The 17,290-nt window shown below is 39.1% G+C and overlaps 1 protein-coding gene across 3 annotated transcripts in view; it reads left to right on the top strand.

Moving 5' to 3' along the window:
• The first annotated feature begins 16,557 nt into the window (after positions 1 to 16,557).
• LOC134811813 (amphiphysin-like) overlaps positions 16,558 to 17,290 on the top strand; it is a 73,709-nt gene continuing 72,976 nt past the window's right edge. For all 3 annotated transcript variants that reach the window (XM_063818901.1, XM_063818900.1, XM_063818898.1), the window contains exon 1: positions 16,558 to 16,572. The gene's annotated coding sequence lies outside the window, so the exon portion shown is untranslated. The remainder of the gene's footprint in view (positions 16,573 to 17,290) is intronic.

The raw sequence follows: 17,290 nt of genomic DNA, 5'->3' as shown, positions 1-17,290 counted from the left end.
AGCAGAACTATAAAGACTCCAACCAAGATCAGGATCTATAGGGCTGCTGTCCTCACTATCTTGTTGTATGGAGCTGAAGTCTGGAACACCACCAAAAAGCAGATGAAACGCTTCGAGGTTTTCCATCAAACCTCCTTGAGAAGGATCCTTAGGATTAAATGGTTCTTTCATGTGACCAACGAAGAAGTTCTTAGGAGGGCTGGCATCAAGTCAGTTGAGACTTTCATCAGTGCTGCCAGGCTACGTTGGTATGGACATGTAGTTAGAATGTCAGATTCTAGACTACCGAGGTTTCTGTTGAACTGGAAGCCAAATTATGGAAAGAGGTCAAGGGGCAGACCCCGTAAGAACTGGAAGTCCTGCGTACTCGAAGATGCTGCTAAGTTTACAGGTGTTGAAAACATCGACAACAACACAACAGAAGCTTTGGCTACCAACCGAGTACAGTGGAGACATATGTTACGCCGCCAACGCGATGTGTGTGATGCAGGCCACTCCAACGACTAGGAGGAGACCTTACCATGTAACATGTAACATGTATGTATGTGTAAATGTAACATGTATGTAAATAATAATTGGAACGTGATTCGTGTTTTTAAAGGATAAAAATGATTGTTAACTTTAAAACTTTTAATGTTGCCATGCAGGGGTCAGCCTGTCATTCCGCGCTCAGCCTGTCATTCGCGCTCAGCCTGTCATTTCGCCGCGCAGAATCAATTTTTAAATGTTAATGAACATAATAGCCTGAGGTCCCCAGGTAAACATTTTTAACTTCCTCAACTGTACCATATATGCGCGGCGCGATAAAAATACAATATGTTCAATTTTATATAAAAATCATTTATCATTTATAAACATTTAGATAAAAATGGAATTAAATCATAAAACTAACCAAGCAGCATGCAAGCTTATTTATATGCCCGCTTTTTAATGCAAGCTTCTTTGTTTTTATTGTAGGTTTACAACCAACCATGACGCGCGCGCGGCCGGTGGCCCTAGTTGTCATACGTTGTATGACCCGCCGCGGCGCGCACGAGTGCGCGGCTCCCCTGTATCGTAAAAACTCTACAGTATAGTGATATTCACATAGCCATGTGTATACGCGTACTGCGGTCGCGCGCTACTGCAAGCGATAGGGCTCTGGTTAGAGCAAGTATAGTGAAACGACAGTCAACAGTGGGGACTGGGGGTCACGACGTGATACAAGGGTCTACGACTTGACGGATGTTACTCGTCTAAATTTCTTCGAAGTAGCGCGTGCCGCTTTCTTCCGATGGCACGAGCTACGAAGTAGCGCGTGCCGGGCCTGATCATTAACAATGGTCAAGCTATGGCACGTGCTACGAAGTAGCGCGCGCCGAGCCAGACCATTAACAATGGTCAACCTACGACGTGAGACAAGGTTATATTTTAAAATTATTAATTGTTAATCTTGAATTTACAAAATTAACTTAGGTTCAGGCTTGCTCTAACCAGATAAAAGCCCTTTCGCTTGCAGTAGCGCGCGACCGTGAAACAAGCGCGTCACGCAGTACGCGTAGACACATGGTTATGTAAAGGTTCAGGCTAGACAAAGCTCTGCGGAGCGGATATTTAGTACATCGCGCTATATTAATCTATTAACAATGGACAAGCTGCCTGCGCTGCTTATGGCTTAATTAACTTCCAACTTCTTTTTAACCTCATAAATAGGGATCAAATCGTTTGCAATGTAATTATATGCACTTACAACGCATACACATCATTAGGGTCTTGAAATCCGAATACTTTTGAGCATGAAAGAGAATAACAATCCCAATAACGCGAACGCAATCATGTTTAATTTCTTCGTGAAAAGCACAGTGATGAGTGAGCAGCTTTTAGTTTTGTCGATGTGCTTCGAGATTGTATCACGTCGTGACCCCCACGGTCGTGACCGATAACCTTGTGTCTTACATCTGGAGTTAACATCAACTTGTGTCTTACATCTGCACTGGAGTTAAGATTTCCTTGTGTCTTACATCTGGAGTTAACATTAGGTTGTGTCTTACATGTGGAGTTAACATTAGCTTGTGTCTTACATCTGGAGTTAACATTACCTTGTGTCTTACATGTAGAGTTAACATTAACTTGTGTCTTACATCTGGATTTAACATTAACTTATGTCTTACATCTGGAGTTAACATTACCTTGTGTCTTGCATCTAGAGTTAACATTAGCTTGTGTCTTACATTTAGAGTTATCATTAGCTTGTGTCTTACATCTAAATTTAAAATTACCATATTCCTTACATCTAGAGTTAACATTATGTTATAATTTAAGAGATTTGGTTGGGGAGGCGGGTTATCGTTGTGAAGTACTGTACTACTCACGAAGTACTGTACACGATTTTTTCAACCCACGAGTCAGAGAGCAAGCTCAACTGACGGCTTCCAGATGAAGTATGCATATGTAGGTGAATCGGTCTGATCAAGTAGTTGGTTGGGCTGTGATTGTATCGACCATGAGTACCAAGCAAGCAGATATTTGAATTGACTATATTTCCACTGGTAAGCGATTCGGAAAATCATGGGCCGGCATGATAGTGCCGGGGCGGGTATGATGCGCCAACCTCCGAGTTACATGCCTGGTGCTCTACCAATTGAGCTACCGGCCCTATTCAGCTCAGGAATTTCTTGCACGCCTATCAGTAAGCAATCGTGTTGTTATCTCATATCTGCTGCTATTAGTACACTGCATTATATGCAGCTGGGATACTCACTGCAATATTTGTGATGTAAGACACAACCTAATGTTAACTCCAGATGTAAGACACAAGGAAATTTTAACTCCAGATGTAAGACACAAGTTAATGTTAACTCCAGATGTAAAATACAAGGTAATCTTATCTCTATATGTAAAACACAACCTAATGTTAACTCCAGATGTAAGACACAAGCTAATATTAACTACAGATGCCTAGTAAAAGGTAAGGTTAACTTTAAATTTGAGGCAGAGCCAGAAGGTAATGAGATAGCTCATTGTAATTGTACACAAAATAGAACGGACAATCACTTGACGGATGTTACTCGTCTAAATTTCTTCGAAGTAGCACGCGCCGGGCCAGACCATTAACAATGGTCAAACAATCATAAGTTCTGTTATGGCTCAATGGTCTAGCCAAAAAAAACATAGTTTAACGATCCTAAGTAATGTACAACGGAAGGGGAACATTCTCATAACAGGAGCGTCAACCTACTCGTAAGTAGCCCTAATATCACAATGCTGGCAAGCATTACCGTCGCCCTTATATTCACAATACTATTTAACATTGATTTAACTATTATTTATTTAACTATTTATTTAACACAATCCTAAAATATCGTTAGTTCATCCTAAAACCGCTATAAAGACTTGAAATAACGCTTATAGAAGTCCCGATACAATCCATTGGGAGTCCTTCTCGATATTGGTTGTTATCCGTATTCGTTTGAATCTTTAGCACATATTTGGATAAATTTCTTTCATCTTCTCAACTCGAGATCTTTCCTTCATAAGCCCGCTCATTGGCTGTGAACTAGAGGCTTCGTTATTTACAAAAACTGAGATTATGCAGAGATATAGCGGTGCCAGCCGTTACCTGGGGACCCCAGGCTGTAATATTCACAAACAGTGAAGCTGAGGCGGAATGACAAGCTGGGATGAGCGCGGCCCATACCAGGAATACCAGCCGTTAACAGTTAAGCAGCTCAGCTTATTGTACAAATTGTATTACAATTGATAGCATGATTCAAATTTCAAGTAAGTTTTAAAGCAATTTACACGAGAGTATGATAATTATGACCAGTTTAATCTTGTTCGGCGTCATCGAAAATGTAGGGTTACAAGGTTTTCCCTTCGATTTTCATCCATAAAAAATCCTTCTTTTTTCGATTCTTTGGGCCAGCTGCTGGGTTTCAGAAAGTGGTACCAGATGCTGCTATAATTGAGCGTTCAGCTGCTATAATTCGGTCCAATTACACACGAAATACTGTATTACTCCATATAAGGCCTGATCAAGTGGTCAACCCATCAACGTTTGGCTCGTTACCGATTCAATCATGAGACACATCGATGAGTCATGCTTGGAATTTAGGAAATATAGGTTGAATTTCAAAAGAATTGACTTTACATGTAGTGAATCACTGACCGGAGAATACATGATGGGGAGTCAAATAGCAACAGAGAAGCCTCAACTAATATATGTACATCTCGGCATCAATGATATACACAAAGGAGAGGACATCACCAAAATCGTCGACAACTTCAAGATCTTTAATGAAATGTTAGAACTAGTATCTCCCACCACCAGACTGGTCATCTCTTGCCCCCTACTAAACGGAAACACCTATCAGAACCGACACGTCTTTTCCTTGAGGAGATCCCTGTCCTTATTGGTCAATCAGCAGCAAGACGAGGACCCTAAAACAAAAAGGATTTTCCTTCAGAGAAATGATAAGTTCTTCATTAACACGCAGTCCACTCCCAAGCAGAACTCGATGTACTTCCGCGATAATCTCCATCTGTCAGACACTCTCCCAATTTTTGGTAAAATTTTTGAAAAGGTTATCTACTCACGGCTTTATGGTTTTCTCTCGAGTCAGGGAATACTGCACGATAGCCAGTTTGGGTTCCGAAAGGGTCACTCAACATCACATGCACTCAACTACTCAATTCACCACATTCAGCAGTCACTCAAAGCCGGTAATCATGTTTTAGGAATCTTTATCGACCTAAGTAAAGCATTTGATACAATAGATCACTCAATACTTCTCAAAAAATTAAACACATACGGGATCAGAGGACGGGCACACAAACTCCTGGAAAGTTATCTTTCCGACCGTAAACAATATGTTGGTGTGCTCAATGAAATATCTGATACTCTACCTGTGCTTTTTGGAGTGCCACAAGGGAGCTGCTTAGGGCCCCTTCTGTTCTTAATTTACATAAACGATCTTACAAACTCTGAAAAGAACTCTAAATTTGTTCTATTTGCTGATGACACAAATATCTTCGTCGCTGCAAAAAGTAAAAGCCTAGCATACAAAAAAGCCAATGAAGTCCTAAGTTCCGTACACCGCTACATGCTTGCCAATAAACTTCACATAAACACTGGCAAGAGCTGTTACCTTGAATTCTCAAACTCTCGATCCAACAAAGATGAAGATACCCCCTCTGATCAAGAAATAAATATCAATGGCATACCTTTGGAGAGAGTACATGAAACTAAATTCTTAGGCGTAACAATCGATGAAGACCTAAACTGGAATGCACATAGAGATAAATTAGCAAAAAAACTAGCCAGCTGCTGTGGCATGCTAAATAGAATTAAAGATAACATTCCCACATCACTCCACAAAGATCTGTATCACACTCTGTTTGAAAGCTATCTTGCTTATGGTATAACAGTCTGGGGAGGAGCATCTAACAAAAAACTCGAACCTCTGTTCAAAGCACAGAAAATGTGTGCCCGCATAATGTTTGGTGATAAAGAAGCATACTTGGATAAGTTCAAAACTAGTGCGCGATGCAGACCCTACGGGGAGCAAATCCTGGGCAACGAATTCTACAGAAAAGAGCATACTAAACCCCTCTTCAACACTCATGAAATCATGAATGTGCATAATCTGTACTTCTACCACTGCATTAATGACATCTTCAAGGTCTTGAAATATAGAACCCCTATATCACTTTACTCACTCTTTGAAACATCTGGCAGACTTGGCAAAGAGACACTCATTCTCACACCTAAACCATCAGACAGCTACATATATAGAGCAGGGACAATCTGGAACACAGTACGACAAAATCTCATGCTAACTACATTCACCTGTAAGCCCAATCACCTCAAATCATCCATAAAAATAACCATCGCTCACACTCAAAAGGAAGGAGAACCAAACGACTGGAACTTAGCCTTAAACAGTGTTCGACAAAATTCAAAAACTTTAAAATTGACCTTGCCTAGATTACTTAAGCTTACAAAAGCTGTAATATCTTAGCAAAATATAACTTGCAGCAGCCCCATACCTTGTCATGAACATAATATCGATACTACCTCTGTGATCACATCTTTCTCTGGGTGCAAAATGAATAGATATATATATTATATAGATTATAGGTTTATCAGTTTTATAGAAATTTGAAAGTTCTACAGAAATTTATTTAATTTATTTATATATGGATTATAAACATTTTTGTTTGTGTGTTTTGCGCTATGCATCTTTATACCTATTTTAGAAGAGATTTTTATAGAATATTAGAAGTGTAGTAGGGTCAGTTTCAGACGAATTAAGCATAAATATCATCATTGCCATGTCTGAAGTGGTTTGTAAATGGGCCATTGTTAGCCCCAAGCGTTTTGGTCCCTCATTCCTGCCACTCAGCATTGCCTACTGTAAAGTAGAAATTTTTCTAAGACAATAGAGAAACTGACCCCGTCTCACTAAATTCCCCTAAATTCAACCACTTACCATAATAAAAATGCTAACAACCAAATAAAGTTTTTTAAATAAAGAATATTTCCTCAAGTTTACGTCTAGCTAACTAATTAGTGGTTTAAGCTCTTATTCTATTTATGATTAAAGGAATGTAAAATAAAACTTTTCGTTTCATTGAAAAACTTTTCGTTTCATTGAGAGGAATGCATGCAATCACCAACACCATGAGAGACACCCTCGACAAGATCTTCAGAGAGTTTGAGCTTCCATTCTAAATTTTAGTCTTCAAACCACCAACCCAACCTCTTGAAAAATACTATGAATTTACAATCCAAAATTATAAGCTGGAACATCCAATCAACAAATACAAATTTTGGCTCTAAGTTTGATGACCCTCAATTTTGTGCCGTCTTTGACAAGTTTCCTTTTGTCTGCCTTCAAGAAATAAGACAACCGGTCAAACACTCGGGCTTCAGGTCCTTCAATAAAACCCGCCGGGACAAAAAACATGGTGGCGTATGCATCATGGTCCAAAACGAAATAGCCAAAGGCGTAAAACTTGAAAAATCCACAATTGAAGATGTTGTTGCCTGTAAACTTGAAAAAAATTACTTTGGCGTAGATAATGATATATTCATTGTTAACTCATACATTAAGCCAGCCAACACTTCCTCTAAAAACTCAGATATTTCGGGCTTTGACACCATCCGTGAACTGGACCAATTTCTTAATGTTCTTCTAAGTAAAGGCGATGTTATTACCTGTGGTGACTTCAACTCGCGTATCGGCCATGACATTGACTTCATCAAAGGAGAGAAATGTGGCTACGAGAGCTTCATTCCCCTGCCAAAAGACTACACCCCCCAAGAACTCCCAACCAGGAACTCAAAGGACAAAAAGTCGAACAATTACAAAAGACCCTTTCTAGAAATGCTTGTCAATAATGAACTCCATATTCTCAATGGGAGAACTTTAGGAGACTCATATGGTGACTTCACTTGTATCCAGACCAGCGGTGCCAGCGTTGTTGACTACTTTATTATATCACCAAACTGCAGTAAGTATGTATGTCATATGACAATCCAGCCGTTCACTTGCTTTTCTGATCATAAACCACTACTCCTGGCACTCAACTTCTCTCCTTCCAACATTCTTGTAAACACAAAGGCACTCCATGAAACTTACGCTCGAGCCCCACTTCGTTACAAAATAAATCCTGATAGCCTTTCAAGCTTACGGGATACAATGATGGACCCACTTGTGGAAGAATGTTCCAAAACCCTCTTGAAACAAATTATCCCGAAGATCTCCTAGGTACATACAAATTGAACGAATATATCACAGTTCACTTGAACAAAATAGCAGACAAATGTCTCCAAAAGACCAAACATCCCAAAATAACCAAAAAGGGATCCATAAATAAACAACCCTGGTTCACACAAGCCACTAGAGAAGCTAAAATATCCTGTACTCGTGCAGCCCAAATTGTTTCTGATTTCCCCAATAGCGATTATCTTCGAAAAAATTTTTACCAAGTAAAAAATACATACAAAAGTTTAATTGACCGTACCAAAAACAAATATCTTGACAAACTGAATACAGATATCGAATCTGGTAAAATTCTAAACTGGAAACAATTCAAAAAACTGAAAAAATTTAAAGGAAGAGTTGACAAATTTGATTGCCATGACATGGACAACTTTCAAAAATTCTTTGGTAAACTTTATGCCAATGCACATAGCACCATAACTGTAGAGAATAAGGAAGAAATGCTTCAAAATGCAGAGGCTATTAACAATAATTGCCAACCATCCCCTGCACAATCAATACTCAATGGCCAGATCTCTGTGGACGAAATATCTACTGCGCTCTCTTCACTCAAAAACGGCAAAAGTTCCTCGGAGGATATGATATGCAATGAAATACTGAAGACCTTGTCCACAACAAATACACAACTCCTTTGCAAAGTATTTAACCGCTGTTTGGACACTGGAACTTACCCGTGGAACAACAGCATTATAACACCCCTACACAAAAAAGGCGACAAAGATAATCCCGACAATTACAGAGCAATTGCTGTGAGTAGTACAATCGGGAAACTATTCTCGACCATTATGCTAAACAGGATAATCAAGTTCAAAAATGAATACAACCCGGACCCCATAAATCAACTTGGCTTCGCTAAAGGAGCTCAAACATATGACCACATACTCACACTCAACACCATTACGTCTAAATACAAAAAGCTCAAGGTTCCCGTCTATGCTGTTTTCGTGGACTTCCGGAAAGCTTTCGACTCTGTTTGTCGTGAAGCTCTTTTCTTAAAGTTAGCTAAACTAGGTATCACTGGCAAAACATTTAATGTTCTTAAACATATGTATAAAAATTCCACTGGCCAGATAAAGCTATCTGGATTTGTCAGCGAAAAATTTGATATCAATAAAGGAACTGAACAGGGTCATCCACTTTCCCCTGATCGTTTTAAAATATACATTAGAGATCTTTCCCCTCGACTAGAATTTGATAACTGTCCAAAACTAATGAACCAACTTATCAGTCACTTACTATGGGCAGATGATCTGATACTCTTGGCACTGGACCCCAAAACCCTCCAAAAGCAACTCGATGCTTTGAACAATTTCTGCTTGGAATGGGGCGTCGAAATTAATGCAGATAAAACTAAACTCATGAAATTTAATTCCCGCTTCGATAATTATCAGCCGGTTCCCCTCAAAATAGGTAATCACTTGTTAGAAAAAGTCGAGTCATACTGTTATCTAGGAATCGAAATACACAAATCCGGCACATTCACAAATGCCCGAACTGAGCTCAAAAAGAAAGCCATGCGTGCACTTTATGGCATGAATAGCTCAGTAAACAAATCCAAATTATCATTCCGTTCTCTAACAACACTCTTTGACGCTCTTATTAAACCTATCGTTCTTTACGGAGCGCCTATTTACACACCTAATATGGCTATCATAAAACACATAACAAAACAAGTCGATCTCAATATGGATCCCGACACAAAAACAAAATTTCAAACTAGTATCCTCAAGAAAATTAGTCTTCTGAACAGCGAAAAAGTTCACCTTCACTTTCTTAAATGGTCACTGGGTGTAAATCGTAAAACCAGTAACGCAGGCGTCTGGGGTGAGTCAGGCCGCTACCCATTAATCTATGATGTATTAACCTCACTCTCAAATATACCCAACGCTTGAAAAATCTCAAAGATAACTCCCTTGTATCCTTAGCTTTCATTTTCAAAGAACAGATGAACATGAAATTGGACTGGTACAGAGGTTTGGAGCCTGTCCTCGCGCTAGACCCATGTTTCTCTACCGATCATGTCACAGCCTACCGCACACTCAAAAACAATCACTCCAAGTCAATTTTCGAAAGTAACCCGAGTATCGCAAAACCACCAAAAGAGGACTTTCTTATTCACAACGGTTTCAAGAAACGAATTCCTCCGCAATCAACACAACCCATCGGGAGTAAAATATTCACACCACACGTCATTACTAAAACTTTGAAAAGTAGCTTTAGAGAATATTGGGGGTCCTGTATCAACACTTCTCGGAAATTAGAATTCTATCGTGACCTAAAATCCAAATTTAACAAAGAGTATTACCTAGACAGTGTCATTAAATATGCAGACCGTGCTAATATCACAAGACTGCGGATCAGTGCACATCGACTCGAAATTGAACTTGGCCGATATAATCAAACTCCTCGCGATGAGCGAATATGCTCCTGGTGCAATATAGTCTTAGGTTCTGGTATTATTGAGAATGAAGATCACTTCCTTAACCATTGTGATCTTAACGCTGCATCGAGGCGAAAAGTCCTAGACAAGATCCAATCAATCATATCAAATTCAATCAAACCATCTGCGTCATCTTGTTCTGTTTACACTGTCATCCCTGGAGCAAACGTGCTCAAATTCATCAGCAACAACAGTGAAATCATTGAATTAATCACGAATGAAAGTCAAGTCCACCTCACGAGAGTCGTTGCTAGATTTGCCACTACGTGTTTTAACAACCGCAAGAAATTCGTCGACTCTCTGACCAGTACATGAACACTGAAAATCACTGTACCAGCGCTTTTGTTTCTTTTCGCGCAACAACGAGTGCAAAGTGGCCTGGCTCAAGCATTACAGCATTACCAAGGCGATTGTAAACAGAATATTTTTTGTCAAAATCTTTATGTTTCACTTTAGTTTAAGTTATATTAATATAATAAATTCAAATCTTATGATATTGTTATTATCTTAACAGTTACTATTGTAGCTTAAGATTTTAAATTTGTATTCCTTGTATTCCTTGTATTCCTTGTATTCCTTGTATAGTAACTAATTGAGCTCTGGTGACGTCACAAAATATCCTAGTCGGCATACGACACGTTACGAATGTGATCACGTGCTCGAGGATTAACGAATCAAAGTCACAAGTGATAGGACCGACTGTCACGTGACCTCAGTTATCCCTTATTTGGCACAAGGAGCTGCAATTGATCAGCTATTAATTGGGCTGCAATCATTGACAGGCCTTTAATTACCCAATTTTAAATGAACGATATCTCATTCTACAGAATGATGAGAGCGTAAACAAAATGCTTCCCGGAATCAGCACAAAGAAGGGAACAAGATGCTGTTGGAATTTCAATTATTCATCTTCCACCCGTAGTCCCTATCGTTTCACTAGGTGACGATACAAGGAAGCCACGCTCCCCTGTAAACGATTCCCCGTTCAATTTTGGTCCATACACGCCAACTTTAAGTGTAGGATTAAGTGTTAACTTTAAGCAAGTTATAAATCATAAATAGGGGGTCGTTCACATATTACGTAATCAGCTGAGGGGGTGGGGGGTTTCCGAATGATGACGCTAGTGTAATTTTGACACAATAGCTACCGGCTACCCAGCAAAAGTTACTGGCTGGTGGTGGTACTAGAGTTGGTTTAATTTAAACAGACGGCTTGACCTGGCCTCGGGCGCGACATTAAGCATGATTTGCACGCGTGGCTCATTCCAATGTTGAAGCAGCTAGCACGTGACACAGTTCAGCCAATCAGAGTACAGGAATCCGCAAAGTTAAAGTTGCAAACTTTTGATCGGCCCAAAATGGGACTTTTCTGGAGATTTTGAGATAACTCAACGACTACAATTCATGGGTAGAGTGAACCGCTGCCAGTGTCTCTTTTTCCTAAACAAAAGGAAATGATATTAATTTGAGGAACCGTCCGCAAATGCAAATTGATACAGAATGAAATCGGGAGCTCGCTTTTCCCATTCATTCAAGCGGCTTACTCTTAGGAAATGTAATAAAGCTTATAATTATTGAATGGGAAAAGCGAGCGCGCCGCTAGTTTCTCCTCGAGGCAAGTGCTAGTGCTACGAAGCTAGTACTACTAGTAGCGCGCGCCGGGCTAGTCCATTAACTTAATCATTAACAATGGACAATTCAGGACCAGCTATGTAGAGAACGGGTTGGAAAAGTCACGTGACAGTCGAGTGTAGAGTAATTAATCATCATCCCATTTATATATTATAATTGTAACGCTCCGCAAAACCTTAATAAATGGTACCAAGTTTTATAATTATAATGGGGCAGTTGGATGAAATTTAACAACTTTAAGATCATGCACAAGAGAGACGTTAGAGGCTGCGAAATATGCCAGGGTGATGACAGAACAATGGGGAACATACAAAGATTCAACTGATGCGATGACTGGGAAACAAGAAAACGCGAATCAGACGTCATTAAAGCGTTAATATTATAAACACTACTAATGAGATACCCGACCTCATGACAAACGAGACATATGTATTTTGAAGTGACAATAAGCAGAATTTTCTGGACCCTCTTTTCGTTACACTTGTGTTATATCTAGCTGTTACCTAGCTGTATACCTAGCTGTTTAATCGGAGCCACAATCCTCTTATCTCATTCTTAATTTGAGGTTAAAAATAATAAAACGTTATTTTCCAAATGCAATTAATTAATACAGAATTAGCATATCATAATCAAGTTAAAGTTATAAATGATCGTTTAGTAAATTCCGGTTTAAGTCAGGTATCACCCTTTTAGTCTCGGTATCATTCACGTTAACACAAGTTATGATAATCTAAAGCCCTATAAAATATGTAATGTTCTCGACTATCTAGTAACTATTATAGCAAGTATTTAGTAACTATAGCAACTAAAGGTTGTCTCTTTAGACCGGATTTAAAATATTCCCTCTCCTGCTCCAAGACCAAAGTGCTGTTCCTCCTCCGCAAGCTCAGCACCTCCACCCATGTTCCCCTCAGCTGCCTCTGCTTTGCCCCACCCAATTGTTTGGTCGTCCTCCTCTGCTTTGCCCCACCCAATTGTTTGGCCGTCCTCCTCTGCTTTGCCCCACCCAATTGTTTGGTCGTCCTCCTCTGCTTTGCCCCACCCAATTGTTTGGTCGTCCTCCTCGAGGGTTCTGCAAGTGACAAGGACTACAAGGCTCAGACAGATTAGGGTATTGGTGAGTTTCATCTTAGTTTGGTGAATAAAGTGAGACTGAGATGCTGCAAGATACGATTTTCTGGAAATGTAAGTGAGGGTTATATTTGTTATGCTGTATTTGTACTGGTCACCGTTCTGACCAGTTCATTGTGTCAGAACTTGCTAATCTAATAACAATAATAATAAATCAGTATTTCCTTTGTTAGAACTTGCTAATCCTGCTGCTGATCTGTTAAAATGACATCTTCAAGACACAAATCATTCTTGAGCAATTAGCACCGATCAGATAATTAGATCCAGGGTCTAAAATACCCTCACTTATAGAAATTTATTTTGTCCGCTAGCCTAATTTCATTTAGGACAATTAAAATACAAATAGAAATCAGCCAATTGCTTAACCGTCTGCTAAGAGATAAGGGGTTAATTATAAAGCCTAAAGGTATATACTCTATGGAGACTGGAGACAGTAGTGTTGCCATGGTAACAATATCTGATTGTCACATTATTAAAATATATGATATGATAAAATATCTTTTTTATTTCCACACCAATCTACACACCTAACTTTAAATTTTATCAAAATAAGTTTCTTATCTCTAGTTAAAAAGTCAGTGATGCAGCTGTTGAAGTGTTGTACTAGTACTTCAATTAAAATAATTGATCACGCCGGATCACGGTGTTATTTCATATTTTATAAAAATCAGCTACCCATTTGGAATTGATTGCTGCAGTGTGTGTGCGTGTGTGTGTGTGTGTGTGTGTGTGTGTGTGTCTGTGTGTGCGTGCGTGCGTGCGTGCGTGCGTGCGTGCGTGCGTGCGTGCGTGCGTGCGTGCGTGCGTGCGTGCGTGCGTGCGTGCGTGCGTGCGTGCGTGCGTGCGTGCGTGCGTGCGTGCGTGCGTGAGTGCGTGCGTGCGTGCGTGCGTGTGTGCGTGTGTGCGTGTATGTGTGCGTGTGCGTGTGTGCGTGTGTGCGTGTGTGTAGACGCTATATTATATTAAACGGTACATAAATTACCCAATGCTAAGTGGCATGTGTTCAAATAATACGAAGATAAACAGTCTAATAGTCTTTTAATTAAGTTTTTAATCTTCAAGTTATATTTTAATAAAATTAAAACAACAAAAACTATTTTTAGATCGGTGTCGTTGTAATGACTACTCGAAAACCTATCGAGGGTGTAACAAATGACGAAATACTAAAGCCTGCAATCTTGAAGCTGTACGATTTCACAAAAGTCGGCACAGATAGTATGGACAGCAGGTATAAATCAGTATTTTTATATCGATAAATCAAAGTTTATAATAATTAATATATTATTCATTCGTAATCTGATTGAACCCTCTTTATATGACATACGGCTATTAGTGTCATTAGCTTGATAATGCATAACAGTATAGCATAATTTAGGTTTAGCTCAAGCACATACTCCAGTAAACCGAAGTGTCGTCGCTGGTCAGTTGCAGTGTTTAGCTACATATCATGGACACCACCAGGGTTAACATCCAGACCATGATAGCTCTAAACACTGGCAAGGATTCCCGAAAGGCGCGAACTCTTTCGATTTTGGGAAAAAGCTTGCCGGTCAAAAACCGTTCTCACAGAAATAAGCCCTTGAAAACTAGAAGAAGGTGCGGCGACTGTAAACGAGACATTTGCACGAAAGGCCTTCCTAGTGGGGCAAAGAGAACGCAAATAAACGGTCTCTCTAAGCCCACAACAAGGTGTGAGAAATGTGGACTAGCAAAATGTAGCAAGAAACATTTGATGAAAATTGAAAGTGTGTGCCTCTTGTTTACAAGAATGGGGCCAATAAACACATTGTATTCGCATGCTTAGTATGATATCTTAACAGCATGTTTATTTTAATCGAATAGTTATCGTACTATAAATATCTCCGGGATTTCGACGCGGGATCATATTATCACTCAGCCCGGCCCGCTGTTAGATAAACATCTCAAGGTGATATCATCCCGCCCCGGAAATTTGTATAAACCCGGCCCGCTTTTTAGTCGTAACTGATGTTTATCATTCAATTCTCCGACTTACAATAATCAATGATACTGCTGATTAGAACTCGATAATAGTAGAACAGTTAGACGCGCGATCACGTGGGCGCGTCACGTGCGTACCACGTGCCACCAATAGCATACGCCGAGTCTATACCACGTGACACGAAAGCGCACCACGTGATATGAAACATCGTAACCGTCCACTTCTTTTACACGCAAATTCCTGGGGACGTTGCCAAAGCAGCTAATTCTTGGAATTTCTCCAACGCGTGGCGTGAGAAGTTGCATTGGCGACTAGCCAGCTACCCTTGTCCGTGCCCTAAAAATAGTATTGTTTTGCTTGCTCTCCTTCCAGCTCTTGTTCCTGCTAACGTTCAAGCTATTGCTCCACTATGACAGATCGGTTTGACATTCAGATTGATGAACTGCTTTCCAATCTAAAGTATAAATCCCTTGTCGAAATCGCCGGAGATGATTATAATCCATAAACACTTCACGCTCAGGGCTAAATAAATGTAATCCCTCAGCTGGCGCTTCGGGATTACATATTAACACAAAACTCGTGCGCTGCGCGCACTCGTATATGTTTATCAGATCATCCCGCTAGCGCGGGATGATCTGTTATATAAACCCTTTGCGTGGCGGGTTTATGTTATTATAAGTTCTTCATTGATTATTTATGGTATATTATACCTTTAGAAATTATATACATTAGTTACTCTATAAACTTTGCTAAATACTTTCATTTCGTGTTTTACTTATATATTTCATATTCCCTTGAACTCCATTCTCCAGAGGTAATAGGGCCACGATCCAACGTGTGTCTATCAAAATGTAAAATTGAATTAGTTACACTATTACGCAATTTTGTTACTATTACTCAAAAATTTAAATGTTGGCTGGATTGGATGATCAAATTAGACTCACGACTGGGGTCCCTGAACCCGCTCTTACTGAAATCTAATTAGGGTAAATTTCAAGCAATTTTAGGAGCAGTCCCATCGTGTGACTGATGCTTCCCGTAATTGTAATAAAATTGTGAGCCGATTAGACATTTGAATTTTGATCCGTTCACTGATCCGGTCTGCTTTCATTTGTAACATCTTGCTCTTTCGAACTTGTTTCTTAAGCAACCGTAACTGTAAATGCCACACTGTGACCCATATATTTAAGGTATCCAAGTTTTTTAAAGTTATCATAGGATTCAATGTCTATTATCTTATTATAAAGTTCTACAATACCTGAACCTCATCGGTCATAGTTATCACGGACAAATTTTGGTGAACGTGATTTCCGTGATAATTATGAGCGATAGAGAATATCATAATTCTTCCACTTCTTCTGTTCATATTCCTGGCCGTCAGATTGTTCTTTTTATTACGCTGAACCAGCTTTATAAAATGAGCTTCAAGGTTCATAGTCGGTAATCTTAAACTTTACATCGTCAAATCAAATTAAGGATCGATCTTTCTTTTCAAATTTCTGATTTTTTTTTTCTGAATAGACTCAGTGAAGACAGATTCTAATGGAAATAAATAGCTGAATAACGTATCGACATTTCTACGTCATACTCATATTCTACTATATAACAAATAATTTACAATGCTACAAAACAAATAATTTGAGAATATGAGTATGACGTAGAAATGTCGATACGTTATTCAACTATTTATTTCCACAGAGTCTATTCAGAAAAATCAGAAATTTGAAAAGAAATATCAAATTATGAGACTCAAAAACAATACACGAATTAACCAGATTACTCATATAAGGATCAATCGTTAACGTTAATACGTAGACTTGCAGCTCGGTATTAACTTTAAGTACCATATTATATAGATTACAGGAGCTAACGCCTTTAGTTTGACGACGTTATGAGTACCACCTCTGACTATAGTTTATCGGGACACTGTAATTTACTCGACTTTTGAAAATTCGTTGTGTGTAACTGTGTAATGTGTATGAATATTGAATATTCAAATATATCGAATATTCACCTTTATCCTTGATTTATATTATTACCAGAACAGTGAGGGGCTAATAATATATCTCTGCTGAACAAATTAAGACAACTGCTTAATTAATGTTTCATTTGCAGAATGGCTAATTTTATTCTTTTTAATCTATTCATATTATTTTCACCGTCTACTAACCAGTTAATTAACTAATATAGTTTTTGTTAAACATTTTGCCGAATATTTCCGATCATTGATCCTCAAATATAGAAACACAGCTGTGCCGGAATAACATTTCGATCCTTGTCCTTCGCCAACAAAGTATGTAACTATGTAATAATATGTCCTTATCCACTGCATCCGTACCTATTTTCATATGATTAACACTT

Source organism: Bolinopsis microptera, chromosome 2 (genome assembly GCF_026151205.1).
Source record: "Bolinopsis microptera isolate Bmic1 chromosome 2, MBARI_Bmic_1.0, whole genome shotgun sequence".
NCBI lineage: Eukaryota > Metazoa > Ctenophora > Tentaculata > Lobata > Bolinopsidae > Bolinopsis > Bolinopsis microptera.
Note: the sequence above shows the minus strand (reverse complement) of the source record. Positions and strands in the feature narration are given on the sequence as shown.